At 46.6% G+C, this 20,869-nt stretch overlaps 1 non-coding gene across 1 annotated transcript; it reads left to right on the forward strand.

The window, feature by feature from the left end:
- Positions 1-2,572: 2,572 nt before the first annotated feature.
- Positions 2,573-2,645, forward strand: trnak-cuu (transfer RNA lysine (anticodon CUU)). Its single transcript has one exon. It is a non-coding gene; the product is annotated as a tRNA-Lys (tRNA).
- The last annotated feature ends 18,224 nt before the right edge of the window (positions 2,646-20,869 follow it).

The following is a 20,869-nucleotide window of genomic DNA, read 5'->3' on the forward strand; positions in this document are numbered from 1 at the left end:
CAGAGAATTCCAAAGATTCATATCCCTCTGAGTGAAGAAATTCCTCCTCATCTCTGTCTTAAATGGCCGACCCCTTAACCTGAGACTGTGTCCCTGGTTCTAGACACTCCAGCTCGGGGAAAACAACCCTCACCATCTACCCTGTCAATCCCCTTCAGAATATTGTGTGTTTCAATGAGATCATCTCTCATTCTTCTAAACTCCGGAGAGTATCGGCCCATTCTACACAATCTCTCAACTTAAGACAGTCCTCTCATCCCAGGAATCAATCTGGTGAACCTCTGTTGCACCACCTCCCAGGAAATTATTTCCTTCCTCAAATAAGGAGACCAAAACTATGCGCAGTACTCCAGGTGTACCTCACCAGGGCCCTGTACAATTGTAGCAAGACTTCCTTACTCTTGTACTATGGGCTATATATTAGGTACTATGGGGCGAGTGCCCTGTTTTTTTTGCTGATTCGATGGTTGTACAAAAAGTTTTTAAAATTGACAGTTGCTCGGCAAACATATTTGTATTTCCTTCAGTGTACTCCTTACTGTTCAAGGGCTAGATTTTCCCCAAGCAGTTTTGTCGGCGCACTGACCTCAAGCGCACCGACTTTGCTCGCTGGAAACGGCTCGGGGAAAAACTCGCCCCATCCTGGCCGCTGTGTACAGTCCCCGGAGTCCTGGCGAGGTGTCGATGGTGAAGTGGGGGGCGGAGCCAAATGCCTGCGCCGTAAACACTGCCGGCACCTTCGCGCATGGGCAGTAGGGAGAGAAAACTTGGCACTCTGCCATTCTTAAACAGTGTCAAACCTGATGAAAAGCACAGCAGCTTCTCAGCTTCTCCGGTCGCTCGGTGGGCTCTCCCCCTGTCCCTCCCCGATAGAACGCACAGCTCCAGTTGCTGCAACTTCTCCGGTCCACAAGCTCACACTTCTCCGGTGTGTCTTCCCTCCCCTATCCGAGGGATATCGGGACCCAGTGTAATGGAGCCAAGTTTGCTGATGGTACAAAGATGGGTGGGAAAGTAAATTGTGAAACAGCAAAGAAAGTCTCAATTCCGGAAGAACAATATGGAAAAGTACAGTGACCCCGACATGATATAAACACGCAGCCATCTGATCTGGAGTCAGCCACACTACCGTTGCACCACGAGGTCTACAGTGCAGAGTGCCCATGTTTGTATACATGAAGGTTCCTGAAACATAGTTTCATTTACCCTGCATTGGTGCAATGAAAGGGCTTTAAAATCCGCGGCCACTCCCACCGTGGGTCAGACAGCATCAGAAGCAGTGCCCACCTGTCACTCACCCTCTCACGCCCGCTTTCATCACCTGCTGCCCGCGGACAGCAGCAAATCCAGTTCATCATCATTATAGGCAGTCCCTCGAAGCGAGGATGACTTGCTTCCACGCCAAAGAAGGATGAGTTCACAGGTGTTTCAATGATGGACCTAATATTCCAGGTCCAGAACTGCATGTTGAAGGGTGGAAGATGCCTGTGTGTGGTTTTTTTAACGTGTGGTGGCCGTTGCACGCCATCCATCACACGGGCATGACAGAGCGAGGTCTTGGTCCAGTGGCAAGGGTTATCCAAGACGACTGGAGACCAGCTCTGCTGCACGGACCCAGTGCCCACACATATCGCAGTGTGGGCTGGCCCTGAACTCACGCCGCCCCTGGGCCCCGATCACATCCCTCCACAGTCTCTCGCTGCTCCTGCTGTACCTGCCCACGCTCCAATCACCGACCTGGACTTTGATGACATCACTCTTCGCTGCCGTCGCCCTCCTTCACCAGCTCGTGCTGTACCTTGCCGTGGTACACCACCACGCTGCTCCCAGGCCGCCGCTCACCGCTCCTTTTATTTCCCCGACCTGCCGCTGGTGTTTTCACATAGGTCGGGGCCTCCACGCTGCTCCCAGCAAATCCAGTCACACCCATTGTCACCGCACAATTCTCAGCTGTGATTTTAATCTGACTATATTTAAAGCTATCACAGAGGCTGCAAGCAGTGTTCCCTGGTAGTCTAGTGGTTAGGGTCTGGTGCTCTCACTGTCGTGGTCTGGGTTTGATTCCCGGTCAGAGAAAGCATTTTTACAAAGCAAGCTGACAAATATATTTCAAGTCTGTGAGATCCTGAATAATTGTTATCTTCATTAATCCACCCACATGTGTTGCACACTGAAGGAAATACAAATATGTTTGCTGAGTGACTGTTGAATTTTTATAACTTTTTATACAACCGCAGAATCAGCAGAAAAACAGGATATTCGGCCCATAGCACCTAATATTCCGCCCATAGTGCAAGAGTAAGGAAGTCTTGCTCCAATTGTGCAGGACGCTGGTGAGACCACACCTGGAGTACTGCGCACAGTTTTGGTCTCCTTATCTGAGGAAGGATATACTTGCCTGGGAGGTGGTACAACGGAGGTTCACCAGATTGATTCCTGGGATGAGAGGACTGTCCTATGGTGAGAGATTGTGTAGAATATGCCGATACTTGCTGGAGTTTGGAAGAATGAGAGGAGATCTCATTGAAACAGACAATATTCTGAAGGGGATTGACAGATTAAATGTTGAGAAGCCCGGCTAGCTCAGTCGGTAGAGCATGAGACTCTTAATCTCAGGGTCGTGGGTTCGAGCCGCACGTTGGGCGTTTACATTTCATTAAACTTTTATGTTGCTTTCGCGGGTAAATATCATTAATGAACCCATGATCTTCTTTTGCACAATGATAAAAATGCGAACTGAGGGAGAGTTGATAATTTAATCAAATATTGAAAGCAGCGCCTCAGACCTCTCGGCCGTCCTAACTGTTAGATGCTCCAGTTAAAAGTTATTACTCTGGAAAGTTTCATTCTGGGCGCTTGTTCAGGGCTGCTGGAAGGCCCAGTGACCGGGATATCCTCTCCCCCGGGGTTTTCCTGAGTCTGTTTTCGGTGCACGGGGAGCTTTGGCCCGAGTCTGAGGTAGCTTGCATCCCAGGGATGGACAATAACCCTCTGAGCTCTGGAACTGGGGAAAAGCGAATAATTAATGAGTTGTTTGCGGGTTTCAAATGCAGCTTAGAGCTGCTGGTATAAACTGATCGTGTTGTTTCACAGAATGAAAGAAATGCTGACAGGGACAGTCAAAACTTCAATAAGTGAATTCAATAATTCATGAAACTTTAATCCTTGATGAAGTTTTATCCCCGATCTGATTTTACACAATCTGTATTTGAGGAGACTGGTTTAAATGTTCATTGCTCATGCAACAATGTATCCAAAACAGCTTTTATTTAATTTTATTGCAGACAAGTTTTTGTTTGAGAAATAATGTTTCTGCGCAGGCTTGAACCGGGAACTTTTCACGTGTGAGGGAAATGTGATCGCCTCCACACGACAGAAATTGTTGCTCAGCTCAGTGCCCAGAGAGAAGTGTTCAGGAAGAAGCTGAAATGCTCAATCCCTCTCTCTGCAAAAAGTTCCTTTCACAAACATTTCTCTGACCAGAACGGCACAAAACAACAATGTCCTCCTTTTAAAGTCATTAAACTCCCCAATTTCTGCGTCTGCAATTTTAAGGACAAGGACTGAAAGCGCTTTGCGATCAGAAAATTGCAGGAAACCCCTGTGGTTAATGACAGGGCTTTTAATGGTTGATTTCTGTACACATCTTGTGTTATGTATTTAACCCATGACAACCTGTACACACCACCATCAGAGGGCCTACCTGTCGGAGTCCCAACGTATCCCAGTATCCCTTGGGAGCCCGGTATGTAAGCAGGCCACCCATGAGGTACCTGCACTCTGGAGTCTTATTAAATGAGCTAAGGTCACACTTACTCATTATTCACAATACTAAATTTCATCCTTTATTATGTGCGTATCAATCGGCGACGAGACAATGAACAACCACGCAAAAATGCAAGGAACAGTTGGTATCCTGGAGAAGTTCTCAGAAGTGGACGATTGCGAAGTCTTTGTGGAGATACTCGACCAATACTTCGTGGCCAACGAGCTGGAAGGGGACGAGAACGCTTCCAAATGAAGGGCGATCCTCCTTACCGTCTGTGGGGCAGCAACCTTTCGCCTCATGAAGAATCTTCTAGCTCTGGTGACACCAACAACTAAATCCTATGAAGAATGTGTACGCTGGTCTGCGAGCATCTAAATCCTAAAGAAAGCGATCTGATGGCGAGGTATCGGTTCTACACATGCCAACGGTCCGAGGGCCAGGAAGTGGCGCGCTATGTCGCCGAATTAAGGCGCCTCGCAGGACATTGCGAATTTGAGGGATTCCTAGAACAAATGCTGAGAGACATTTTCGTGCTTGGCATTGGCCATGAGATAATTCTTCGCAAACTGTTGACTCTCAGAATCTGAGCAAAGCCATAACGATAGGTCAGACAATTTCCACCAGTTCCTTTAAACACATTAACGTAATTTATTTCTCGTGGACTGGATGGAGGACCATGGTCCATGTAAAAAATTGTTATCGTTTTCCATGAACTAAATGTTCATAAAAGTATGGGAGTGGGAACTCACTAGATAACAGCACAGCTGGCAATGTTTGCGGAATATATTCGTGCAGCCAAAACGCACAATGACAACCTGGAATTGTGCGGCACCGAATCCTCGGGAAAAAAACAGTTAAAGGAATCGTCCCTGGGTGGGCTCGAACCACCAACTTTTCAGTTAACAGCCGAACGTGCTAACCCATTGCGCCACATAGACTAACTTATATGTAAATTGTAAGACATCCCAAACTAGGGTGTCAGTCAGTTAAAGCTTCAGATTGCTCCGACCGGGATGGAACTTGTCCACTCTCAGTTGTACTTTTCCCAAATAAAAGGTGGGACATTCATTGTGGATGCGTGGAATCAGTCTGGTCCCGCACACTGCAGACACTTCCATGTCACCACCAACCAGCTCTCTCGCAACCGGTGTGATCTACCTTCCAGCCTTCCGGTGCCTTGTCTGTGACAAAGTATAATGATTGTCCCGAAGCCAGTCATTGGTTTTAATTACTTTTTAGCTCCTGACTGCAGATATTCCTGTGATTAAACCTGAACAAAATGATTACAGGGACAGTTGGATTCATCATTTCTCTGCTTGGTGAAATTTCATAGATTGAAAGTGACGTACATCAACCCCAAACGTCGTCACCTACTCGCTAACTGCCACACGCTGCTCCCGTGAGATGGAAGCCCAGTTGCTGTTTCAAGCTTGAATACAGGTACAAGCAGAACTCATTCAAAGAAAGTCCAAGTCCCTAAGGCACCTGATTATTTGCACTGAACTCCTTCGCAAAGAGTTGAGGTTTGTGTGGGGTGATTTGGGCACATCTTTCCCCACACTACAACACTTCAAACACAACTCAACGACTGTAAAGCGCTTTGGGGCATTATGAGTTCCTGAAAGGTGTTGCAGAAATGCAAGTCCTTCTTTGCAAAAGTTCGATGTAATTTCAAAATTCGCAGCAGAATAATGTGTTCGCCCAATCACGTCGGGGTCACTGTTCTTTCAAAATTAATATTTTCTTTGCTGTTTGGCAATAACCAGACCCTAGCTCCAAGGTCTGTCTCACTGTTTCCCCGGTGTCAGGCAGAGATACGCCTGCTGTCCTCATTTACTTCATGTGACAGGACACAAAAATTCAAAATCAAACTGCAGGTGGCCACACATAATATTGAGCAGTCAGGATGGCCGAGCGGTCTAAGTTGCTGCATTCAGGTTGCAGTCTGCTTTGAAAGCGTGGGTTCCGGAGTGTAGTGGTCATCACATTCGCTTAACACGCAAAAGATTCCCGTTTAAAACCAGCTGATAACGTGCTCAATTAAATATGAGAACCATTGAATAATGTGCATTTCTGGTTCAGTATTAACAAAGCACAATGTCTCCCAGCCCTGCTATATTTGTTGAATACTCTGTACAGTTCAGAACACATTCAAACTCTACAGTTTCCAGCCCTGACGTTGCAGAAAGCCCCTCTCAAAGCTGTACATTCCAGCTGCTTTCAGTTGAGTTGTGAGAGATTATTGACGCATCCTGCAGTTGAGAAAAGGAAAGTTTTGTGAGCGGGATCATCAAACGAGGCCATGTGGGTTGAATTCAAGAACAAAAAAGGGGCGATCACACTACTGGGAGTGCACTATAGACTCCCAGGCAGTTGGAGGGAAATAGAAGAACAAATATATGGGCAGAATGTTGTGAAGTGCAAAACCGATAGAGCTGTAAAAGTGGAGGATTTTAACTCCCCGAATATTAACTGGGAAAATGATAGTGTGAATGGTACAGATGGTGGAGAATTCCTAAAATGCATTCAGGAGAACTTCTTTATCCAGTATGTAACAAGCCCATCAAGGGAGGGGCGGTTCTGGACTGGGTCTTGTGATCGAAGAGGGGCAGGTATAAGGGGTATCAGTGGGAGAGCATTTTGCTGCGAGTGATCATACTCAGTAAGGTTAAGGGTAGTTTTGGGAAAGGACAAAGGGGACCAGGAATAAAAGTTCTCAATTGGGGTAAAGCCAATGTTGCTGAGCTGAGATTGAATTTCGCCAAAGTGGACTGAGAACGGGTACTTGCTGGTAAATCAGTTTTAGAGCAGTGGGAGGCATTCAAGGAGGAGATCCTGAGGGTACAGAGCAAGTATGTTCCCTTAAAACAAAGGTGGGACTAACAAATCTAGAGCTCCCGGGATGTCAGGGGACATACAGGGAAAGTTAACGAAAAAAAGGGAAGCTTATGACAGATACCAATAACTCAATACTGCAGAAACTCTAGAGGTGCAGACGTGCAATTAAAAAATGTATCAGGAAAGCAAAGAGAGAGCATGAGAGAATGTTGGCAATTAAATCTGGGAAAACCCAAAGATGTTTTATAAATACATTAAGAGCACGATGACAACAAGATAAAGAGTGGGGCCTATTAGAGTCCATAAAGGGAATCTGTATGCGGAGGCGGAAGACTTGGGCAGGATTCTTTGTGAATACTTTGCATCTGTTTTCACAAAAGTGAGGGGCGATGTGGACTTTGCAATGAGGGTGGAGAAATGTGAAATATTAGATGAAATAAACATGGTGAGAGAAGAAGTATTGGTGGTCTAGCACCTTTGAAAGTGGATAAATCCCCAGGCCCGGATGAAATGTATCCCAGGCTGATAAGAGCAGCAAAAGAGGAAATAGCAGAGGCTCTGACCACCATTGTCCAATCCTCACTGGCTGCAGGTGCAGAGCCAGAGGATTGGAGCACTGCTAACGTTGTACCTTTGTTTAAAAAGGGAGAAAGGGATTGAGTAAATACAGGCTGGCCAGCCGAACCTTTTACAATTATTTGTAAAAATCCTGAGGGACAGGATAAATCTTCATTTGGAAAGACATGGATTAATCAAGGATAGTCAACATGAATTTGTCAAGGGAAGGATCTGACTAAGTTGATTGCATTTTTCGAGGAGGTAACCAGGAGGGGTGATGAGGGCAGTGGTATGATGTAATGTATATGCACTTTAGCAATGCTTTTGATAAGGTCGCACTTGGCAGACTGGTTACGAATGTAAAAGCCCATGGGATTCAAGGGCAAAGTGGCAAGTTAGGTCCAAAATTTGTTCAGAGGCAGGAATCAAAGCGTAATGGTTGATGGGTGATTTTGTGATCCAGTGGGGTTCCGCAGGGCTCAGTGCTGGTTCCCTTGCTTTTTGTGGTATACATCAATGACTTGGACTTCAATGTTGAGGGTATGAGTAAGAAGTTTGCAGATGACACTAAAATAGGCTTGTGGTTAATAATGAAGAAGAAAGTGGCGGACTACAGGAAGATATCAATGGACGTCTCAAGGCGCTTTGCAGCCAATGAAGTACTTTTTGAAGTGCGGTCACTCTTGCAGTGTGGGAGACACAGCCGCCAATTTGCACACGGCAGGCTCCAAAAGGCAGCAGTGTGATGATGACCAGATCATCTGTCTCTGTGAAGTTGATTGAGGGATAAATATTGACCAGGACACGAATCCTGGCCACATTGATCCTCCCACCACTTCACACTGTTCTCCGAGGGACCAGCGCGATGATACTAAAACAACAAGCGAAGTTGGTAAGCTATCCATGCAGTCCATCGGAATCCAGCCACACCACCTTATACCACGGGTAACATCTCTCCATGGATTCTGGAATCTGGATCAACAAACCATAATCCCATCTTAGAAGGAATTCCGGGAGGTGCTTCAAGTTTTATTCCATATATGTTAACAGTTTTATGTTAACCCTGGTCGTCATTTTGGAGCTTGAGCAAGAACATCGGCAGGGCCCAGATACAGAGGAGTGGGAAGTTCGGGACGGATGAGCGGTGAGTGTTTGTGGCGAGATGCGGTGAATGTTTATGGTGGAGGAGCGGCGACAGATCGTGGAGGAGGTGTGACAGATGAGGGGACGGGGCCCAGAAGAGCCGAGGGCCCAGGAGCAGCACGGGCCCAGCCCACACTGCGATATGTGTGCACTGGGTCCATGCAGCAGAGCTGGTCTCCTGTCGTCTTGGTTAACCCTCGCCACTGGACCAAGACCCATCTCTGTCAAGCCCGTGTGGTGGCTGATGTGCAACAGTCACCCCACGTTAACAAAATCCACACAAAGGCATCTTCCACTCACTCAATTGGATTCAGGACTGGAACATCGGGTCCTTCATCGAAACACCTGTGAACTCATCAAAGCAAATCGTCCTCGATCGAGGGACCGCCTATGATGATGATGATCAATGTACTGGTCAGGTGGGCAGAACTGTGGCAAATGGAATTCAATCCGGATAAGTGTGAGGTAATGCATTTGGGGAGGATTAACAAGGCAAGGGAATACACATTAAATGGTACGACACTGAAAAGTGTAGAGGAACAAAGGAACCTTGGAGTGCAGGTCCACAGGTCCCTGAAGGTAGCAGGCCAGGTAGTTAATGTGGTTAAGAAGGCATATGGAATACTTGCCTATATTAGTCAAGGCATGGAATACAAGAGCAAGGAGGTTATGGTTGAACTGTACAAAACACTGTCTACACCACAGCTGGAGTACGCGGGCAGTTCTGTTCACCACATTACAGGAAAGATGTGATTTCACTGGAAAGGGTGCAGAAGAGATTGACTAGAATGTTGCCTGGTCTGTAGAATTTTGGCTATGAGGATAGTTTGGAGATGCTGAATCTGTTTACTTTGCAACAGAGACGTCTGAGCGGAGACCTGATTGAGGTGTATAAAATTGAGGGGCCCAGATAGAATGAATAGGAAGGTCCTGTTTCCCTTGGCAGAGGGGTCAACAACCAGGGGGCATAGATTTAAAATAATTGGGGGAGGGTTAGAGGGGATATGAGGGGACATTTCATCACCCAGAGGGTGGTGGGTGTCTGGAACTCAATGCCTGAAAGGCTGGTAGAGGGAGGGACCCTCACCACATTTAAAAGATACGTGGATGTGCACTTAAAGTGCCGTAACCTACAGAGCTCTGGACCAAGAGCTGGAAAGTGGGATTAGGCTGGATAGCTCTTGGTCGGCCGGCGCGGACACGATGGGCCGAAATGGCCTCACTCTGTGCTGAAACTTTCTAATCCTATGATTCTATTAATATCGATATATATACATATATATATAAAATACACCATTATCATAATTTTTCCTTGGTGGTCGAGTGGTTAAGATCCCGAGCACTAACCCTCTTTCTATTCTCAATCAGTTTATCACATGAAAATAATTGAGGTCTGTGAGAGGATGAATAATTGCATACCTCGGGAGCCTATTATCAGCGAGGGCAGGCATCGACGACGAGGTTCAGCACTGCCTCCAGTGCGCCAGTGCAGCCTTCGGCCGCCTGAGGAAGAGAGTGTTCGAAGATCAGGCCCTCAAACCTGCCACTAAGCTCATGGTCTACAGGGCTGCAGTGATACCCGTCCTCCTGTATGGCTCAGAGACATGGACCTGATACAGTGGACACCTCAAGTCACTGGAGAAATACCACCAATGATGTTTCTGCAAAATCTTGCAAATCCCCTCGGAGGACAGACGCACCAACGTTAGCGTCCTCAATCAGGACAACATTCCCAGCATTGAAGCACTTACCACACTCGACCAGCTCCGTTAGACGGGCCACATTGTGAGCATGCCTGACACAAGACTCCAAAAGCAAGCGCTCTACTCTGAAATCCTGCACGGCAAGCGAGCCCCAGGTGAGCAGAGGAAACGTTTTAAGGACCCTTAAAGCCACTTCATAAAATGCAACATCCCCAGCAACAGCTGGGAGTCCCTGGATAAAGACCACTCTAAGTGAAGGAAGAGCATCTGGAGGGTGCTGAGCATCTCGAGTCTCATCGTCGAGAATATGCAGAACACATGCACAGGCAGCGGAAGGAGCATGTGGCAAACCAGTCCCACCCAACATTTCCTTCAACCACGGTCTGTCCAACCTATGACAGAGACTGTAATTCCTGTATTGGACGGTTCAGTTACCTGAGAACTCACTTTTAGAGTGGAAGCAAGTCTTCCTCGATTTCGAGGGACTGCCTATGATGATGATGAATTGCTGTAATCACCGTTAATAACCCCGTTACTTTCTGTTACACACTGAGTTTACAGACTCTCTGGCTTCTCCTGCCCTTTGCGGGACACTTGTTCCGGGTGTAACTTTACAAACTGGGTGAGTTCGCTGATCGCGGGGAGACGGCAGGAGTCTCTGTGGCCCACTGTGAGGATGTGGAAGTGAACATGGTGGGTGGTAATTACGTGACATTTCTGTAAAGGGCAGCGGAGGAGAAGGATTGAGTGCTTTCAGTGTGGGACAGAAGTTGTTAAAGGTGAGCCAACACATTCCTGATCCTCCTCTCTTCTTCTGAGGCAGTCCCCCGGAGTCGAGGATGACTTGCTTCCACATCAGCATCAGTCCCGATCAGCACCGAGGGAGATCACTGTTCAGCTCCCCTCTGTTGTGCTTCTTGTAGCAGAGGTTTCTGTAGTGTAGCGGTTAACACGTTTGCTTTACATGTGAAAAGTTCCTGGTTCGATCCAGGGCGGGAACATTATATTTAAACTTGCTGTGGATGAACAATCGGAGGCGAGTTTCGTCTCCTGGCAAAAAAGCAGATGCTGCCTGTGCGGTACCAGAACTGAACACAGTCCCCCAAGTGAGGTCGAACCAGGGCTTTGTTTTGCTGCACACAACATCTGTCCCCTTGTGTTCCAGTTATACGAACATGAGAAATAGGAGCAGGACTCGCCCACACTGCCCCTTGAGCCTGCTCCGCCATTCAATAAGATCATGGCTGATCTGATCATTGACTCAGCTCCACTTCCCCGCCTGCTCCCCATAACCCCTTATCCCCTTATCCCCGTATCATTTGAGAAAGTATCAATTTCTGTCTTAAATATGTTCAATATCCCAGCTTCCACAGCTCTCTGTGGCAGCGAATTCCGTAGATTTACAACCCTCTGAGGGAAGAAATTCCTCCCCATCTCAGTTTTAAATGGGCGGCCCCTTATTCTAAGATCGAGTTCGAGTCTCCCCGACCAGTGGAAACATCCTCTCTGCATCCACCTTGTCGAGCCCCCTCATAATCTTACACATTTGGATAAGATTACGACCCATTCTTCTGAATTCCAATGAGTAGAGGCCAAATCTAAACAACCTTTCCTCAGAGGTCAACCCCCTCAACTCCGGAATCGACCAGTGAACCTTCTCTGAACTGCCTCCAGAGCAAGTATACCCTTTCGTAAATATGGAAAACAAAACTGCATGCAGTATTCCAGGTGTGGCCTCACCAATACCCTGTATAACTGCAGCAAGATTTCCCTGCTTTTATACTCCATCCCCTTTGCAATAAAGGCCAAGATTCCATTGGCCTTCCTGATCACTTGCTGGTGATCGAGTTCGCGATATATGAAGGCCAGCTTAACATTAGTTTTATTTGATTATTTTCTGTACCTGCCCATGACATTTACATAAAACTATGTTGACTCTGTCAAATTATGTTATAATTTTCGAAGTGCCCTGACACCACTTCCTTAACAATGGATTACAGCATTTTCCCGATGACTGATGTCAGGCTAACTGTCCTGTAGTTCCCGGTTTTCTCTCTCCCTTATTTCTTGAATAGCGATGTTACATTTTCTACCTTCCGATCCGCTGGGACTGTTGTAGAATCTGGACATCGTGGTGCAACGGTTACGGGTCTAACTCCCGATCAGGAGGCTGCGTGTTCAAATCAGTTAATTTAGCTGTTGTTCTTCCGGAATTGATATTGTGTTTGCTGTTTCACAATAACCAGACCCTTGCTCTAAAACCTGTCTCACTGTTTCCCCAGGGGCACGTTCATGTTACAATGAACATTCTGAATCAGATGCCTGAAGTACAGTGTGTAAAATGGGATATGGTTTAACAGTTAACATGCAAAACACAGAAACAATTGTTCAATTATCGACTTTCCCTCAGTTAGCATTACTTTCACTGTGCAAAAGAAGCTGATCGGTTAATTAATGAAGTTTGCCCGAGAAAGCGACATAAAATTTAACAATAATGATTCACCCAACATGGGGCTCAAACCCACAATCCTGAGAATAAGAGCCTCATGTTGGATCTACTGAGCTAGCAAGGATTATGTAAATCATGTTCCCTGTCGGTGAGGCGCCTGTTGGTTCCGTCCCATTTCCCTGTGTTTCCCGATCCTGTCTGTCTCTCTGGCTCTGTTTAATCTGTGTGTGGCCACCTCCAGTATGATTTTGAACGAATACCCGTGTTTGTGTATTCAGTAAAAACAGAAAATGCTGGAAACACTCAGCAGGTCGGGCAGTATCTGTGGAGGTGGGGAAGTGGGAATAATCGATGGGTTTGTTTGTGGATTTAATCTGCTGCTGGGAAGTGAGGCAGCGCTGCAGGATGCTTTTTTTCGAGGTGTAAGCAGAGGTTTCCGTCGTGTAACGGTTATCACCTTCGCCGCACATGTGAAATATCCTCGGTTTGAGCACGGACAGAAACATTATTTTAGCGAATATTTTTCTGTGGGATACATTTTAAAAAGTCGCCCCAGGTTCCTTGTATCATGAGCGATGGGCATTTTAACTCACTCTCCTAAAATACAGTGTGTGTAAAATCAGATAGGGGATAAAACTTCATCAATGATTAAAGTTCATTAACGCAGTAAAGTTCAGTTGTTGAAGTTTCCATCGATGCATTGCATAAACATAACTGAGGTGTGTGAGAGGATTATTAATTGGGCTTTAATCGTTAATGAGCCCATTACTTTATGTTATAGACCCAGGTTACACACTCTCTTGCTTCATGGTACATCAGTCATTGAAGGTTGGCATGCAGGTACAGCAGGCGGTTAAGAAAGCAAATGGCATGTTGGCCTTCATAGCGAGGGGATTTGAATACAGGGGCAGGGAGGTGTTCCTACAGTTGTACAGGGCCTTGGTGAGGCCACACCTGGAGTATTGTGTACAGTTTTGGTCTCCTAACTTGAGGAAGGACATTCTTGCTATTGAGGGAGTGCAGCGAAGGTTCACCAGACTGATTCCCGGGATGGCGGGACTGACCTATCAAGAAAGATTGCATCAATTGGGCTTGTATTCACTGGAGTTCAGAAGAATGAGAGGGGACCTCATAGAAACGTTTAAAATTCTGACGGGTTTAGACAGGTTAGATGCAGAAAGAATGTTCCCAATGTTGGGGAAGTCCAGAACCAGGGGTCACAATCTGAGGATAAGGGGTAAGCCATTTAGGACCGAGATGAGGAGAAACTTCTTCACCCAGAGAGTGGTGAACCTGTGGAATTCTCTACCACAGAAAGTAGTTGAGGCCAATTCACTAAATATATTCAAAAGGGAGTTAGATGAAGTCCTTACTACTCGGGGGATCAAGGGTTATGGCGAGAAAGCAGGAAGGGGGTACTGAAGTTTCATGTTCAGCCATGAACTCATTGAATGGCGGTGCAGGCTAGAAGGGCTGAATGGCCTGCTCCTGCACCTATTTTCTATGTTTCTATGTTTCTATGTTTCTATGAAAGAGTTCAGATGCGTGTGGGGTGATTGGGGCACATCTTTCCCCACATTACAAGGCTCCATCGGTACTTCATTGACTTTAAATCACTTGTTCAGGGGAGAGATTGTACTCCAGTGAATGGACATAAAATCATAAGAACGTAAGAATTAGGAACAGGAGTCGGCCATTCGGTCCATTTTAAAGTTTTCAATATGATTCCACGCGGGGACCTTTGGTGTGTTTGGGGAACATGATAACCACGACACTACAGACACACAGTGGTAGATGTTGTCTAAGGAACATAACCAGAGCTCCAACCAACACAGCTGGCTGATACTTCAGGAGCTGGTTTTACGAGAATAGAATGACGGTGCTATATTTAGGAAGGCTGTGAGAATGGCAGGAATTGATCTCGTGTTTCCCAGACTTTATACACAGGAACATAGGAACAGGAGGAGGCCATTTGGCAGCGAATGGTTCGGATCCGGAATGCGCTGCCTGAAAGGGTGGCAGAGGCCGAATTAATCTTATCTTTCAAAATGGATTTGGATAAGTATCTGAAGGTACAATATCTCAGGGGTACGGGTAAAGGCCGGAGGAGTGGGACTAGCTGAGAGTCGGCACGGGCTCGACAGGCCGAACGGCCTACTTCCGTGCTGTAACCGTTCCATGATTCTATATTATGTTTAAACTTGCTGTGGATGAACAATCGGAGGCGACCTTAGTCTCCTGGTAAAAACGCTGATGCTGTCTGACGAGCTGAGATTTCCAGCAATTCTGTTTTTATTTTTTATTTATGGATTGAATCGGTACAACTAGAGCTTTCTGATCCAGAAGATTCGGGGGGCACGGAAATTTGGGAGTTTAACGACTTTGAAAGGAACATTTTTGACTTGTGCAGCTTCGGTCAGAGAAATGCTTGTGTTATGATTTTTTCACAGAAAGAGATTCAGAATTACACGTTCTGGCTTAACACTTCTCTCTGGGCAAGCAGTTCAGCAATGGTTTCCATAGTGTAGCAGTTATCATGTTAGTCTTTCACACACAAAAGGTCCCCAGTTCAAGCCCAGGCAGAAATATCATTTAAAATATATTTGCTGTGAAATAAGTTGAACTTAATACCCCAGGTTCCTTGTCTTATGAGCAATGAACATTTTAAACCAATCTGATAAAATACAGAGTGTGTTAAGTCAGATAGGGTGTAAAATGTCATCGATGATTAAAGCTCCTGAAATTATTACAGTTCAGTTTTTGAAATATCGACTGTAAGTCTGCAAAACAATCCGGGTGGGAATATTGGACCAAAAATTCGGGTTGGAGGCTTCCCGCGGGCAATTCCCTTCCGACCGGAGATGTTTTACGAACCTACCTGGTGGTCTAGGAGGCACCGTAGATTCCACTGGGGAGGCCTTCTCTTCCCGCGCTGCGAAGCACGCTCCCGTCCGGAGGGATCCCACGTGTGACTGCTCAGCCAATCAGGTACCTATTCCACAGCTTTCCCATTAATAGCAATGAGACTCGCGTACCTGCGAGTTCTCAGTGCTATTCATGAGAACAAAAAACACACACACACTGATAAATAATAAAAAACAGACCTCACAGAATTAAAATTAATTGAAATAAAGTTAATAAACACATTAGAAAAAAACAAGGTTGTTCCAATTTTTTTTAAGTTTTGTAATTCGGGTTAAAAATAAACTTACCTTAGTTAGCAGAGTTTTTCACGATACATTTTGTTTATTTTATTTTATTTTATTGTGGTTATGAGTGTTTTTAAACACTTGCGCCTGTAAAATTACGCTATGCGCTTGCTTTTTCAGCTGCATGGATTTTGAGGATATTTGCTGGGCAAGATATGCGTAAATCCCGCAATCCGTAGAAACTTTGTACGGGCCCAGGACGTTAGAATTTCCCTAAACTTACTGTGGATGAAGAATCGGAGGCAAGTTTAGTCCCCTGGCAAATGATGCCTGACCTGCTGAGATTTCCAGCATTGGCTGTTTTTATTTGCTATTTATTCTCCTGGCAAAAGGGCTCCCTTATTTCTTAATTGCTCTTTATTTCACTTCAATAAATAGATAACTTTGAGTGAGAGAAAACAGATCCACCGGGGACCTTTCACGTGTGAGGCCAACGTGATATCCGCTACACTGCTTCCCATCAAAGGGCGAGAAACCACTGAATATAAAGGATGAGCTCACAAATATCAGGGTCAGTGCAGTCTGGTCAACGTCAAACCCTCCTGTCTTATTCAGCAGAGGCATGAACGGGAGTCAGACGCCACAAAGTTTAATTGAAGACACAAATACAAGTAACACTTCTAAATCTTTTCACTGTAAAATTCTTTCACTTTATTTCAAATCGTACTGTGTTGAATTTGAAAATGAGCACCGTGGGATTTTATCTTCACCACTGATTTCCTGCATTGTTTCACATTGCAACATTAAGTTGTGAAAATACTGGCAAAACTGAGCTCCGGATTATTTTACGTCGGGGTCACATTGCTTTTGGATAATTCCAGAATTAATATTTTCTTTGCTGTTTAGCAACAACCAGACTCTTGCTCCAAGGTCTGTCTCACTGTTTCCCCAGTGTCAGGCAGAGATACGCCTGCTGCCCTCATTTATTTCATGTGACAGGACACAAAAGTTCAAAATCAATCTGCAGATGGCCACATACAGCATGAAATAGTCAGGATGGCCGAGCGGTCTCAGGTGCTGTGTTCAGTTTGCAGATTTTTTCTGGAAGTGTGGGTTCAAATCCCACTTCTTTGTTATCGTCATTAAGCAAAACCCATTTGCTTGGCACCACGACCAACTCCTTAAAAGTGGGATTCAGCAGTTCACCTGCTCGCTTAACATTTCCGTCTGACCTGGTGCTGAAAGTGGAGATGTTTCCGCAGTGTAGCGGTTAACACGTTCGCCTCACACGCGAAAGCTCACCGGGTGGGAATAATGAATATTTTCTGGAGCTTTCTCCTCATACATGCTCAGGGGCGAGATTGTTCTCTTGTGAAAAGTCATAAGATCATAAACATATAAGGATCAGGAGCAGGTAAAAATACATCTCCTCACCCCACATCCCCCGTCCCGGATTTTTCCTTTTACCAATTATCTTATGTCTTTGTCCTCTGGTTACCGACACTCCTGCCCGTGGAAGCAGTTTCCCCATAATTCTGAAAACCTCTATTAAATATCCCCTTAACTGTGATTACTGGGGTTCAATGTGGGGAAGGGTCAGTTCATCCACTTTGCACCGAAGAATGATCGACCAGTGCATGATCTAAAAACATGATGTCAGAGAAGGTTTTTTTTGTGAAATAGCCGGTCCTGTTAATTTTACCAAAAGTTGAACCGGGTTCCTGGAGTCATAAGTGATACGCCCTTACTGTACAGTATAAATGCACACGTGGCCCATGCTTGAGAGAAGGTCAGTCTATGACCTGTCCTTTATTCCTTTGCATTCAAGTGATAAAAGTGGGTGGAGCTTCCCCTTTTATACCTGAAGGTCCAGGTTAGCAGTGCCTCCCACAAGTTCACCACCTAGTGGTCATTGTTCTCACAATGTACAACTTGTCAGTTTATACATGGGTTACAATGCTGGTTGAATACATGACATCACCTCCTACCCCAAAGTCTTTTTGGGATCACAATTTGAGTCTTTCTGGTGGTTTACGCTCTCTTGTAGAGCGCCTAAGTTGGGGCTCCGGTTGTTGGGCGCTGGCCTGTGTGTCTGCTGTTTGCAGTGCCTCAGGCCCATCCGGACTGCCAACAGTGACTGGGCACTCCTCCCTTCGGTTCCGGTGTTCGGTCACCTGTGCTGGAGTGAACTCTATATCGTGTTCTTCCTCTGCTTCTTCTATGGGGTTGCTGAACCTCCTTTTTGTTTGATCCACGTGTTTGCGGCAGATTTGTCCATTGGTAAGTTTAACTACCAGAATCCTATTGCCCTCTTTGGCAATCACAGTGCCTGCGAGCCATTTAGGCCCTGCAGTTTAGTTGTGGACAACAACAGGGTCGTTTACACCAATATATCGTGCCCTCGCATTCCTGTCATGGTAGTTATATTGTGATTGGCGCCTGCTCTCAACAATTTCTTTCATGGTGGGGTGTATTAGGGATAACGGGTTTTGAGCGTCCTTATCATTAGCAGCCCTACGGGTGGAACCCCTGTGAGCGAGTGTGGTCGGGATCTATTGGCCAACAGGAGGCGTGATAATTGGCTTTGTCGGGAATCCCCTTGGATTCTGAGCATCCCCTGTTTGATTATCGGCACTTTTCCTTCTGCCTGGCCGTTTGAGGCTGGCTTGAACGGTCCTTTCTGACATGGTTAATTCCATTGCCTGCCATGAAGTCCTGGACCATTGTCGCTGACCAAGATGTCTGGTAGACCGTGGGCGGCGAACATTGCCCGTAGACTGTCTACCGTGGCAGAGGATGTGCTTGAATTTAAAATATCACACTCAATCCATTTGGAGTGGGCGTCTACTACAATCAAAAACATTTTTCCAATGAAAGGACCTGCGTAGTCATCATGGATGCGTGACCAAGGCTTGGCGGGCCATGGCCAGGGGCTAAGGGGGGCTTCCCTGGGCGCATTGCCCAGCTGTGCACACGTGTTGCACCTGCGAAAACAAAGTTCCAGATCTGCATCTATCCCTGGCCACCAAACGTGTAACCTGGCAATTGCCTTCATCATGACAATGCCCGGATGCTCATTGTGGAGTTGTCTGATGAACATCCCTCTGCCCATCTGCGGCATGACTGCACGGTTTCTCCACAGTAGGCAATCAGCCTGAATCGAGAGTTCATCCCTGCCCCTGTGAAATGGTTTAAATTCCTCGGGGCATGCCCTGTACGTGGCTGCCAGTCCCCATTCAGGACACATTTCTTGACTAGAGACAATAACGGGTCTCTATTTATCCAGACTTTAATCTGACGGGCTGACACAGGTGAGCCTTCGCTTCCGAAAGCTTCAACAGCCATGACCATCTCAGCAGCATGCTCGGTAGCCCCCTCAGTGGTGGCCAGTGGGAGCCTGCTGAGTGCATCGGCGCAGTTTTCAGTGCCCGGTCTGTGCCGAATTGTGTAGTCATAGGTGGCTAAAGTGAGTGCCCACCTCTGTATGCGGACCGATGCGTTTGCATTTATGGCCTTGTTGTCGGCCAAAAGTGACATTAGGGGTTTGTGATCTGTCTCCAGCTCAAATTTCCTGCCAAACAGGTATTGGTGCATTTTCTTTACCGAATATACATATGCGAGCGCCTCCTTTTCTATCATCCCGTAGCCCCTTTCTGCCTGGGACAGACTTCTGGAGGCAAAAGCTACCGGCTGTAACTGACCCTTGGCATTGACATGCTGCAACACACACCAGACACCATCGCACGTTAACACAAGTTTCTTACATGGGTCATATCGCGTTAACAGATTGTTGGAACATAACAAATTGTGTGCTCTATTAAAAGCCCTTTCCTGGCTGTCCCCCCAGACCCATTCGCGACCTTTGCTTAGAAGCACGTGTAGCGGCTCGAGCAGCGTGCTCAATTTGGGAAGAAAGTTACTAAATCGTTCGGGAGCCCCAGGAACAAACGCAGGTCCGTCGTGTTACGGGGTCTGGGTGCTCTCTGGATCGCTTCCGTCTTGGACGCAGTAGGGCTGATCCCGTCTACTCCTACCCTCATCTCCAGGAATTCTACCTCTGGAGCAAGGAAGATGCACTTCGCCTTTTTCAGTCGCAGCCCCACCCGGTCCAGTCTGCGTAGCACCTCCTCCAGGTTGTGGAGGTGTTCTTCAGTTTCGTAACCTGTGATGAGGATGTCGTCCTGAAAAAACACCATCATTGGAATCGACTTGAGGAGGCTTTCCATATTTCGTTGGAAGATCGCGGCGGCCGAGCGAATTCCGAATGGACATCTGTTGTACTCAAACAATCCCTTGTGTGTCGTGATGATGGTCAGCTTCTTCAACTCTCTCGCCAGCTCCTGGGTCATATAAGCTGAGGTCACGTCCAATTTTTGAAAAAGTTTGCCACCGGATAGCATCGCAAAGAGGTCCTCCACTCTCAGTAGCGGGTGCTGGTCTTGGAGTGACACCCGATTGATGGTGGCCTTGCAATCACCATATATCCTGACTGACCCATCCGCCTTGAACACCGGTACAATCGGGCTCGCCCAGACACTGAATTCGACTGGCAAAATGATACCTTCCCTCAGCAGGCGGTTCAATTCACCTTCTATCTTTTCCCGCATCACGTGTGGCACCGCTCTGGCCTTGTGGTGTCCTGGCCTGGCTCCCGGGTTTATGTGAATCACTACCTTGGCCCCCATGAAAGTGCCAATGCCGGGTTGAAATAATGAGTCAAATCTGTGCAGGATCTGTGAGCATGATACTCGCTCCACAGAGGAAATAGCATTGACATTGCCCCATTTCCAGTTCATGACAGCAAGCCAACTCCTCCCCAGTAGTGCGGGACCGTCCCCCGGGACAACCCAGAGTGGCAACCTGTTCTCCGAATCTTTGTGGGTCACGATTACCGTGGTGCTGCCAAGCACCGGAATGATCTCCTTGGTGTATGTCCATAGTTGTGCGTCAGTCGGTGATAATTTTGGCCCTACTGGCCTTGGACGCCCACAACTTTTCAAACTATTTGATACCCATCAGGGACTGGCTAGCCCCCGTGTCTTGCTCCATTGATACTGGGATGCCACTGAGGAGCACTTTCATCATTATCGGTGGCGTCCTGCTATAGGAACTGTATACGTGCTCCACATGAACTCACTGAACTTCAGCTTCCAGCGATTTCCCCCAGCGTTCATTTCTGCAATTTCTGTAGGCATTTTGCTCATCTCTGCAAACTCCGGCTGAGTTTGTGCCTCCATGCCTCCAACATGAGCTGTTGTTG

The sequence above is a fragment of the Pristiophorus japonicus genome, unplaced genomic scaffold (genome assembly GCF_044704955.1).
Source record: "Pristiophorus japonicus isolate sPriJap1 unplaced genomic scaffold, sPriJap1.hap1 HAP1_SCAFFOLD_70, whole genome shotgun sequence".
NCBI classification, from domain to species: domain Eukaryota; kingdom Metazoa; phylum Chordata; class Chondrichthyes; family Pristiophoridae; genus Pristiophorus; species Pristiophorus japonicus.